Source organism: Solea senegalensis, unplaced genomic scaffold, assembly GCF_019176455.1.
Source record: "Solea senegalensis isolate Sse05_10M unplaced genomic scaffold, IFAPA_SoseM_1 scf7180000015566, whole genome shotgun sequence".
In the NCBI taxonomy this organism is placed as follows: domain Eukaryota; kingdom Metazoa; phylum Chordata; class Actinopteri; order Pleuronectiformes; family Soleidae; genus Solea; species Solea senegalensis.
The window spans coordinates 1-11,573 of record NW_025321363.1 but is presented as its reverse complement, the minus strand read 5'-3'; the positions used below and the strand labels follow the sequence as shown (position 1 = coordinate 11,573).

At 43.1% G+C, this 11,573-nt stretch overlaps 1 long non-coding RNA gene across 1 annotated transcript; it reads left to right on the top strand.

Moving 5' to 3' along the window:
* The first annotated feature begins 391 nt into the window (after window positions 1-391).
* LOC122762344 lies at window positions 392-11,503 on the top strand. Its single transcript, XR_006358703.1, has 3 exons — window positions 392-492; window positions 9,035-9,102; window positions 11,267-11,503. It is a non-coding gene; the product is annotated as an uncharacterized LOC122762344 (long non-coding RNA).
* The last annotated feature ends 70 nt before the right edge of the window (window positions 11,504-11,573 follow it).

The window sequence follows — 11,573 nt, the reverse complement described above, 5'->3', positions numbered from 1 at the left end:
GACAAGAAGGCCTCTAACAAGTGGGTAGCTGACATAATAACCCATTTGCCCCTCACATCTACCACCAAAAACTTCTTGGAGAAGATAAGGAGGGCTTATGAATTTCTTTTGACTAAGGGTAAGAGCAAGATTTTTTGTTCAGAATGCCTTTGTTTGAAACATATATTTGAGAAAAATTGAAAAATATATTTGAATGACCTCAACAGAACAGCAGCCCAACACTGACCCATCAGCAGAGCCTGATAACCCCACCATGGAGCAGGGTGACAGCCCCGTCGAGGGTATGGGCCACAGCCAGGACGAGGAGCAGCACAGCAGCCTCACCATGGAGCAACGTGACCACACCGAGGAGACTGTATTTGTCCTGAACCTTGTCCCTTGTCCGTCTCTCTTCTTCTTCTTGTTCTACCTCTACCACTGTTGCAGCAATGAAGAAGAGGAAGAGAGGAAATGACTCCCAGTTAAAAAAGGAGGGGCTTAAGAAGAAAAAGGGTAAGTTTTGTTTTGCATGTGTAACCCACCTCAGCTATAACTGTTGATGATAAAGACTGGGAGATACAGATATGTTTATTCTATCGGTGCACTAATTACCTCATGGGCCAGGAACCAGAAGTCTAGATCGCTATGGGAGAAAGGAGTATTAGCAATATGCATTGAGTGACAGAATAAAGAATTCACACAACCAACAGGTGCGTTTTAAAGGTATTATATTGTGTTGATTTAAAGAACAAAACAAAAAAAATAAAAAAATAGACCAAAGTAATTTAAATTGTCAGCGACACATGAGATGTTAACAACAGTTGGCAATAAATCCAGCCACAGAACAAATCACAGTCTCTGTTTTGGGTAGCTCGCCACGACTACTGAGGTTCCCGTCTACCTTTACAAAATGGGAGGAATCCCAGCAGAAGAAGAAGAAGTTTTCATGCAGCTCTCAACCCAGGAATCCATACAAAGGAAAAAGACCCAGAGAGGATTACTGTAATATTCATATAAATAAAATATACTTTTAAATGTAAATAAATGCATATAAACACGATTCATATATGTACATTGTAACATTGTTTCCTCATAATTATTTTTAACTTCTCTAAATGAACTGAACACATTTCTCTATATTAACATAAAACATTTTCTTTTATCGCCGCTCACTCTCAGAGAAAACACACAGAGTGGGGGTAATGTAAGTAAAACACTGTAATATAAAACATTTTTATATCTTTTTAAACACAACATACATGAAATGAATGCCTCATTAATCCATATTAATATTAGCAGATGCACATTTCAACTTCATCAGACTAACATTCAAATAAGTTGACTCACCAGAGGCTCAAGCATCACACACACACACACACACTCCGGACACAAGGCAGAATACACGGCTCTCATCTGTCCAAGTTTTGCTTTAGAAGAGACAGGGACACGGGAGTTCAGTAATGTGTAAGCTCACAATAACATTTAGCCAAATATACGTGGCTAATGGCATGATCTAGTGCCACGGATGCTAATAACACAACTTACGTTGTCTTCCGTTTCCGTCACAAAACACACAGTCCGCTAATCGCAAATATGCCACCTGCCCAGAATTTCGAGTAAAAAAAAAGCAAGCTATGAAAACCAAGTATGTGGAAGACCGTCACTACCACAAACAGAGACTGTTGTCATACAAGAGGTATTATGCCAATCCTCATGTTCAAGACAAAAAGAAAGAAAGAATGGCAAGAAGATACAAAACAGATCCTGATTTTCAGAGCAGACTAAAAAAATACATAGCTCTGAGATACAGAGATCCTGATTTTCAGAGTAGACACAAAAAACACATGGCCCAGAGATACAAAACTAATCCGGATGTCAGCGAGAGCAAGAAAGCATACAACACAAGAAGGTATGCACGTGACCAGAAATACAGGCTCAAAAAGATGACAACTGTTCACACGAGATATCACAGTGACCCAGACTTCAGACTGCACCATAAACGGAGCTGTGCCCAACACAGAAGAAACAAGTTGGCTTCGAATGCAACCTTTCAAATTACAGGTTGCAGCGTGCAATGAAAATAAACGCAAAATACAAGCTCTTCAGACACCGCCAGCAGAAAACGCCAAAGCCTGTTGTCGACCCTGTGATGGAAGCGGCGATATTTGCATTCCGTGAAACCATTCACCAGGGACCCACACGTGTCTGCACAGTCTGCCATCGACTCCTCTTTCCCAATCAAGTCAAGCAGTGCAACAGATCCAATGTTGCACTGTATGTGAAAAACACCTGTGGCATCTGCTTGCTTGACGGGTAAGTATGTTCACGTGTGTGGCGGCGAATGCTCAGCGCCTTGCACCGTTCCAGAGGAGAGACTGCAGGAGTGGATCTGCCCGACTTGTGACGGACACCTGACGAGAAGACAGATGCCATCCATGGCCGTGGCCAACAAGCTGGAGTTAGCACCCATCCCCCCCGAGCTAGCTGATCTGAATGTGCTTGAAAGGCAGTTGATTGCAAAAATCCTGCCTTTTGCGAAGATTGTTGCCTTGCCCAAAGGTCAGCAAAGAGCAGTACGCGGTGCTGTCGTGTGTGTGCCGTCAGAGGTGGAAACAACCGTCAACTGTCTCCCAAGACCCAACCCTGAAGCCCAGCTGCTGCAGGTCAAGCTGAAGAGACACATCAGGTACAAAGGTCATCAACACTTCTACACGGTCAACATGAAGAATGTGCTAGCTGGACTAGCAACACTGAAGGAGACACACTCTGAATATCATGAGATCAATATCGACGAGAGTGCAACCTTTGAAAGTCTCCACGATGCCCCCTGACATGGCACAGGAAATACTCTCCTACGGTAGTGGGATATTTAGTATTGCCCCCGCCCAAGGCAACAGACCCGTAGGCATTTTTACCATACCCAAATTAGAATCCATGGCATTTCCTGTGCAGTTCCAAACAGGACAAAACACATTGGACGAAATTAGAGCGATCAAATTGTCACCAAGTATTTATTTTAACGTAAGACTCTTTTCTGCCGACTTCAGATTCGCAGGCGACCAGTCTTACCTTTTCTTTGCCCAGTTTGTCACGGAAACTCATTTGGCTAACAGCAGCATGTCCATCCAAATGCGCAAAGGCAAGACCAAGTCAAAAGATGGTCGCAGGATTTCCAACCGCATGCTGCAGGACAAAAATGAGGTGGAAAAATTGATCCAAAATCAGGACGTGACGCGCTTCATGCAGCCCCTGAGAGGAACTCCAGCTTATTGGAACAAAACGCTGAAGGACCTCCACGCTATGGCCAGACAGTTGGGCAAGCCAACATTCTTCCTCACGTTTTCAGCTGCCGAAATGAGATGGCCTGAAGTCATAGAGGGGATCAAAGCTCAACAGGGTGAAGGTGTGCATTTTTCTGAGCTGGACTGGAACGCCAAGTGTGACATTCTCCGGAGTAATCCTGTCACTGTCATGCAGATGTTTGAGAAGAGAGTGGATGCGCTCATGACGAGCCTGACCATGTCTCCTGCTCAACCCATCGGTTAAGTGAAGGATTACTTCTATCGTGTGGAGTTTCAAGCCCGAGGAAGCCCACACATTCACATGCTGGTTTGGATCAAAGACGCACCAGTGTTGGGAGAATGCATGGACGAGGATGTGTACCGATTCGTCGACCGGTACATATCGTGTGAGAAGCCCGACCCAGACACGGACCCCGAGCTGCACAAAATTGTTTCTGAGGTGCAAGTGCACAGCAGAAACCACTCCAAGTCGTGCAAGAAGGGCAATGTGGAGTGCAGATTCGGGTTCCCTAAATTGCCCATGGACAAAACCATTCTGACATACGACACCCCCAACCCCGACGAAGAGGACGACAAAGACGATGACAATGACGGTGGAAAGGATGACCATGAGGAGCAGAGCAGGCGTGGAAACGAAGCCAAAAGTGCTGTCAAAAAGAAGGCCGCACTTGTGAAAAAACCCGAGAGAGGCCCGGGACAAACTGAAGCCACTGAGGAACCTGCTGTGTGATCCCAATGCTTCATTCGCACCTTGACGGAGCTGCATGAGAAATGCAATCTCACTCATTAGCAATACTTGGATGCTGTGTTTGATCTGACAATCTGAGCATGAGATGACCGAGCACCTCAAGTCAGTCGTCAGTGACGTGAAGAAGAGGAACGTCAACGAGCGCGACGAGATGAAGCTGATCATGCAGGCCTACTCCAAACACCGAGAGGTCAGCTCTCAAGAGGCCGTGGCACGGACATGCTGCTTGCCTTTAAAGAAATGCACCCGGAATATTGTCTTTGTCCAGACTGATGACAATGCTCTGAAAATGAGTCACCCGATGAGCCGGTTGAAGAACATGTCACCAGAGGCAGAGGAAGTGTGGATGTCTGGTGTGCCAGAGAAATACGAGGTAAGACCCGCTGCAGTTTTTCTACCTCGTCTCTGGCGGAGCTGGCTGTGGCAAATCCCACCTCATCAAGTCAATACACCAGGAAGCCACCAAAATCCTGCGCCAGCTGCCCAAAATCCGCAACCTCGCCGACATGTCCCAGCCCACTGTGTTGCTCACAGCATTCACTGGCACGGCGGCGTTCAACATCTTGGGTAAAACCTTGCACGCCATCCTGAAGCTGCCAAGGAACCTGAAGCCGCCATACCAGGGCCTTGGGAATGCACTGGACGAGGTGAGAGCAACGCTGGCGAACGCAGAGATTCTCGTCATCGACGAAATCTCGATGGTTTCAAAGGAGCTGTTTGCCTACGTCCACTGGAGACTCCAGCAGATCAAAGGCAACAGGAAACCATTTGGAGGGATGTCTATTCTGGCAGTGGGAGACTTTTACCAGTTGCCACCCCCCGGTAAAGCCAAACCACTGTGCGTGTATGAGGAGACTGTGTTGGATCTCTGGAAAGATTACTTCCAGATGGTCAATCTCACAGAGATCATGCGCCAGAAAGACATCCTCGCGTTCGCACAACTGCTCAACAGGATTAGGGTGAAGCCAAAGACGGAGCCACTCGCCAGTGAAGACGGAACCTTGCTCGCCACAGTCGCCACTGACGTCAGTGATTGTCCACCTCAAGCGCTGCACATTTTTGCGACGAACAAAGAGGTGGACGCCCACAATGCCGCCACAGTCGCTGCCTTCCACCGAGACATCGTTAACATTCCGGCAGATAACTACAAAAAAAATCCCCGGACTGGATGCATGCAGGCCTATGCGCAGCAGAGACCTGCCTGACATCTTGCAAGCTGCTGCGGGAGTGCGCGTCATGGTCACGAGAAATCTCGACGTCGAAGATGGACTTGTCAATGGGACGTTTGGAACGATCGCACACATTGTGACCAGACCCGGATCGCACGGAAAGACGACCGTGACGCTGCTTGGACTCCAACTGGATAATCCTTCGGCGGGTCAGAGATTCCGGAAAAAGATCCTGGGGCCATCTGACAATCTGGCCTACATTGAAAAATGGGAGGAAAAAATTAGTCACAAAAGAATGGTGCGACGACAGTTCCCAATGAAGCTAGCCTTTGCATGCACAGCCCACAAAGTGCAAGGCATGACCCTACAGTCGGCGGTGGTAAGTCTGAAGCGCGTGTTTGAGCCCGGAATGGCCTATGTGGCCCAGAGTCGGACCACATCGCTTCAAGGACTGAACGTCACCGACTTTGAGGAAAGTAAAATCTATGCAGATCCTGTGGGAAATAACCAGTCTTTCCTCTGTTTCCTGTAGTGGTTAAGATAACTATCTACGAACAGTCAAGCTGTGAATGGAGGCTGGGGAAAGTGTATGATAAGGAAGGGTCAACGTAAGGGTTCCACATAATGGTATCTGTTAGTCGTCGTAAACATTAGGTAACATCTAATGGGGTCATAAACGTTATTTCTTGTGTCTGCTTTTGTTTTACTTTGATGTTTCTGTATAAATGGTAGAGCCTTCTTGAGAAACGAGAGAGAACATTCAGACCTTCTTGGTGACAGGGTCTCTCCTTTATGCATGAAGTAAAGAGATGATTCACTGAACACTGATGACTCCAGAATTTCTTTCACAATCCTCACATCACGTCTGCACTCGAGGGTATGAGCAGAGCTTCATTCCACGGTGTAATGCCACTCTTGCACCGCGTCCCATTGGCAGAGCAAACCATTTTCACGGTCATCCACCACAACACAGAAGGACTGACCTGTCACATGGACGACATCAGAGCCCATCATGAACTCAGGCTCGCTGATGTTTTGTGTGTGACAGAAACACATTTGTCCGGATCCGTTGTGCCCCAGACGTTACACTTGGACGGGTACAACGTGTTCATGCGTAACAGACACACGTCGTACACACACTACACAGACATGGCTACAAAGGATGGAGGTGGGGTCGCAGTGTACTGTCGGAATAATCTTCGGGCTGAGGCCCGTCGATACATCCAAAACGTCACAGATCTGGAATTTGTTGTCGTCAAAGTTGAGGGACCAGTCAAAGCGTTAATCGCGACTGTGTACAAGCCTCCAAATTACAGTCTGGCCAAGTTCCTGCCAAACTTGCAAAGCCTCTTGGACAGTTTGGACATGATGAATCACCAGCCTGTCATTGTTTGTGGGGACTTTAACGAGGACCTACTTTCAGGAGGCAAGAAATCCATCAGAGAGGTGTTTCAGTCCAGAGGCTTTACCCAACTAATAACAACGGCAACGACGGAAAAGCAGACACTGCTCGACCACATCTACATCTCACAGCCACAAACATGCCTCCAGGCTGGTGTACTGCAGACATACTACAGTTATCACCAGCCAGTGTACTGTGTTCTGAATGTGTAAAACCAGCCAATACATACTGCGACATGTTTTTATATGAACTATTTATTGTGTATGTGTATTTATTTATTTATTTATTATGCACAAATGTGGATCATTGTGTATGGGTGCAAGTAGAGGCATCTGGCATGTCCTCCATTGCTCACATATTTTTAACTAACTTATTTGTGTTGATGATTGTAAATATGTGATTGACCATGTATTGGTATGTATTGGCTGGTTATAGCGTGTGTGTCTATATGTTGTGTTTAATGACAAATTGTGTTGGCCCGGTAATATAATGTTTTGTGTGGGGAGTGGGGGTCGGGAGGGAATCGGCGACAAAGAGAAGAGACTGGCTGAAGGAGGAACCTGGACCCTCCATGAAGAAGTCCAGGTAACACACACACATTTGTTTTAACATTTTTTTTGACGAAGAACATCAAGGACCAACAACAAAAACAAAGATAAGTATTATTTTCTATTTGCTAATCAACCCACGGCAAAAGGCTTCGCTCTCTGCACTGAGGATGAAACTCAGACGCTTGAATATCTGACTCTCTCACATAAAACAATAACATCTGCAGCAAAAGACTAGCATGTAGCCACCCTGACGACAGTTCGGCAGAGAGAGAGTGAGAGAATGAAAACACAAGTGCACGTACATCCTGACAGCGTGTGATTGGTTACGCTGCGTCACGTGACGTGAACTCCTCATGTCACCCGTATATTGTACACTTTGAGAAAGGCACATTCGACACACTTGAAATGAACAAAATATTCCTTTTAAGCAGATATAAACAAACATTATGTATATATATATATATATATATATTTTTTTTTAATATATTTATTGACATATTTTGGATTTAAATCATAAATCATATTTATTCATTTGGTGTAAGATTATTTTAAATCAAACTCTATTTGTCCGTCACATAAAATAATATGAATTTCTTAATTTATTGATCTGACCAATTAACTGGTAAGTGGACTTCTAATAAGGGCCTAGTAACCTGGGTTACACATGCATTAATAAATGGGCTCCCAGACTCATTTGACTTTGGGCAATTATTGGTTGGAAAAGCCAGGCTTCATTCGGGTCATTGAATCAGGATCCAGTACACAATATTCTATTCTTCTATATTTAATGACCTGAGTGTTGGTTGGCACTCTGAAGCGGCCACAGTTTACATTAACATTAACCAGAGACATGATTAATGTTGATTTCTGACTTGTCTTTGCTAACTTGCAGTGATCAGTAGTGAAGCCACATGCAGTCGCATTACCAAAATGCATCTTGTCCAAACAGTTAATCTCACCTCTCAAACCAGCAAAACATTTCATGCGTCAAAATCAGCTTGTTGGACCAAAACACTGGCAACAATTCTCAGCCAGAAAACACACACTGTCACACGTAACACATTGTAACAACTAGCAGAAATTGAGTAAAGGTACGCACCAAGCAAAGGAAAACAAATGTTTTACTTTCTCTGTGTATCACATAAGCCGTTTCCTCATTGATTCAGTCCATCAAAGAATTGGCATGGAAGCGCATTCATTGTCCAGCAAAAGCCCAGCATAATGCATGTACAAGTACACTACAATGTTTATTGTGTATATAATGTATGATCTCAGTTTTTGACACGTAGGATCAACTAACTATTTGTTACACGTTAAGAATATTATTTCATTTGCTTCCATTTCCTTTGTCTATATCTCTGTGTCAAGTCATTTACAGTACTTTTGAAAGCAAAAACAAGTTGATGAAATTCCAGGGCTGCAACTATAATAATTACACAACAAAGCAACACGTGTAGTATAATGATTTATACTGTACAGGAATGTGACGCTAGTCCTTCCTCTCTCCTGGATTTGGCAGCTGTTTGGAATGATTATTTCATTTTATCTTGGATTCATTTATACTAAGATATTTTCTACATATATATATTTCAACATGGTTAGTGCAGAAATTCAAGAACTCTAAGTGTTTTGAATATGTTTTAACAGTTATGAAAACAGTAAACATTAAGTTTATGAAGAGTTTTGACAATGTGACTTCAGTCCTATGAAAACCCAGTGCGGTTCATCTTGCAGTGTGGCGAAAACAAAGGACAAAACAGAATACAGATCACCTAACATAAATCCACTTCTTGACTAAAAAGTCAGTACTTTGATATTTGATGAAGCTACAAAGCATTGCATTCATGGCTTCATAAACTTTTCTTCTCTTTTCCTCATATTAGGTTGTCGAAAATGTAGTAGACAGAAAATATTCCAGTTTGGCTCAATTTCTGGGAGAAGGATACATGAGGTAAGATTTTATAGCATGTTCATTTTCTATATTCTTCATTTGGTTTCTTGTTTGTCTCAGTGAGTCATTCTTGCCTTTCAAAGATACAACTATCCAGTGGTTGTATGAACAGCTCAAATGATTGTTCCTTATCTGTGTGTGTGTAGGGGAAAGAAGAAGTGAAAGTGTGCTGGTTGCCTTGCTCTATGTGCTAAGACTTCATACACAATTGTTCTATCTCCACTACTGTTTCATGAAGAGTCCAAGAAAGTGTTGCAGCATGTTTGTAGGACCATAACAAAAGTAGCACATGTCTCATGTATTTGCTGCACCTCCTGTTTGAACTTGGTGAGCCCATGGTAGCTGAGAGCTATCCTCACAATTGTGGGGAAAAGAGGTGTAGTGCCTGGGGTAGATAGGTTGTAGGAACCTATTCCAGCAGCATTTTGCAGTGAGGATGAGAGCAGTGTCAGCAGCGATATTAGAATACATGAAGGATAACAGGGCAGGAAGAAGCAGTAAGAAAGATGAGGAAGAGGAGAAGACTTAGGAATAGCAGTGGGAATTTTAGGGAACTCCATTTCCATTTCCAGAAGGAGAGTTACCTTAAACTACATGACTCTGTGAACAGAACCTGATGGCCGGCAGGTTTTCTTCAACAAACCATTGGTTTCTCTGTGTATCACATAAGCTGTTTCCTGATTGATTCAGTCCATAAAAACATTGATTCCATCTCTTGATTATATTTCTCAACTCAGCATAATGCATGTGCTTTTTTTTATAAGTTCCACTACAATGTTTATTGTGTATATAATGTAAGATCTCAGTTTTAAAATTCTAAATGGGTGTGAAGCGTTACTAACTATTTGTTTCTTTCACTCAGGATGTAAATGTTCCCACTGTTCGCCAGAAAAGAATTTATAAAATGAAGAAAAAATACAATCCAAATCATATTTGTGATAAGCCTATATGTTAATATTTCTGAGTGAAGAAGAAACAATGACTCTCTTAAATAGACTGTGAATAGCAAATCTTGATTCAAGGAAATGTAAGTATGTTCCATGATTAACTAATGGAACACAGAATCAAACTTTATTGTGAAGTTATTGATACTTTTGACCAATGTAACTGTTTTATTTACAGAGAAATCTTCTCAATCTGCATATACATGCATTAGAATGGTAGTATCAGAGATCCATTTCTGAAGGCTTTTTTTGTTTACCATTGTCACGTGGGCTGTAACGGGGACGTAACAACCATGAACATGAATTCCGTCAGGTTCAACCAACTCAGAGTTTCAGTCCTGAATCCGACAACTTGAGAGAGAGAAAATACATGGGGTGCATGTGGTGTGACATGGCTGCTGCAGCATGCCCGATTATACAGTATCTAATTGAAAGTGTTACATGGCTTTTGGAGCCACGACCCTACTGAATGTTTCCACAGCTCATGTCTTTTTCTTCTCGACGTGCAGCTATGCAGCCCTCCGACATCAAACAGTGTAGAAAACAAGTACAATCTGTTTCAAATGATGAAGATAAATACCTCATTGTACCAGAAGGCAAGTGAAGTAGCCAAGCTTCTAAAACCTTCAGAACAAACTTCATTATGACTTAGCTCAACTCAACATGCACACATTGAAGCTGGCAGCAACCACAGGCCACTGACTGTAGCAGGTCAAACAAACCCATTGCATCCTGCATATGTACACGTCCCACATCCATTTCCCATGTATTTTAGCTGTTAGGCTCAGAGTTTCCTGCTTTCTGAAACAGCCTCAAACCTTTTCTAGTGTTTTTCTTTTTTTTTACGCAGAGCATAATAAAAAAACAATGCACAAAAGTCATGTGTCTGTGTGTTACAGGCCAAGGTGTTTTTCTTTCAATCTCATCAAGAATACAGAATACTCAAATGTTGAAACTCACTCTGTTTCTTCAAGTGTTCATGTCATAGCTCCTTATTAGACCACATAACCGACCTTTGACCCTGACCCCAAAAAGTGGACTTTTTCAATTTCCTCTTCAGTTACATTGAGCCACTTCAACAAACTGAATGTCTGTAAATGAAAACACTCTTAATCATGAATGAAATCCATTCATTTGAGTGTTTTGTTTTGCTTTGTTTAAACATGATCTTAAAGTTTGCACTGTCTGATAACAACTTGTTGTGTTCTGATACTTTGCAGTGGCAAAACCTGGGATGACACATGGGAGCCTGCAAACACATTTGCACAACAACACCACACTGTCACCCCTGAGTCTCCTCCTCCTTCTGGTTCTGGTTCAGCTGAACCTAACTGGTTGGGCTCTACTCACAGCAGGGGAAAAGAGACAATCGACAGAAATGACTGACACTGAGCTCAAATCAAATACTGTGCTGCAACACGTGTCTTTTGTGTTTATTGAAGGAATGTGTTCATGGATCTTGTGTTCTATGCCATTCACACATCAACCATGTTAAATGACATCTGGTAAACATCAATCATTTATTAA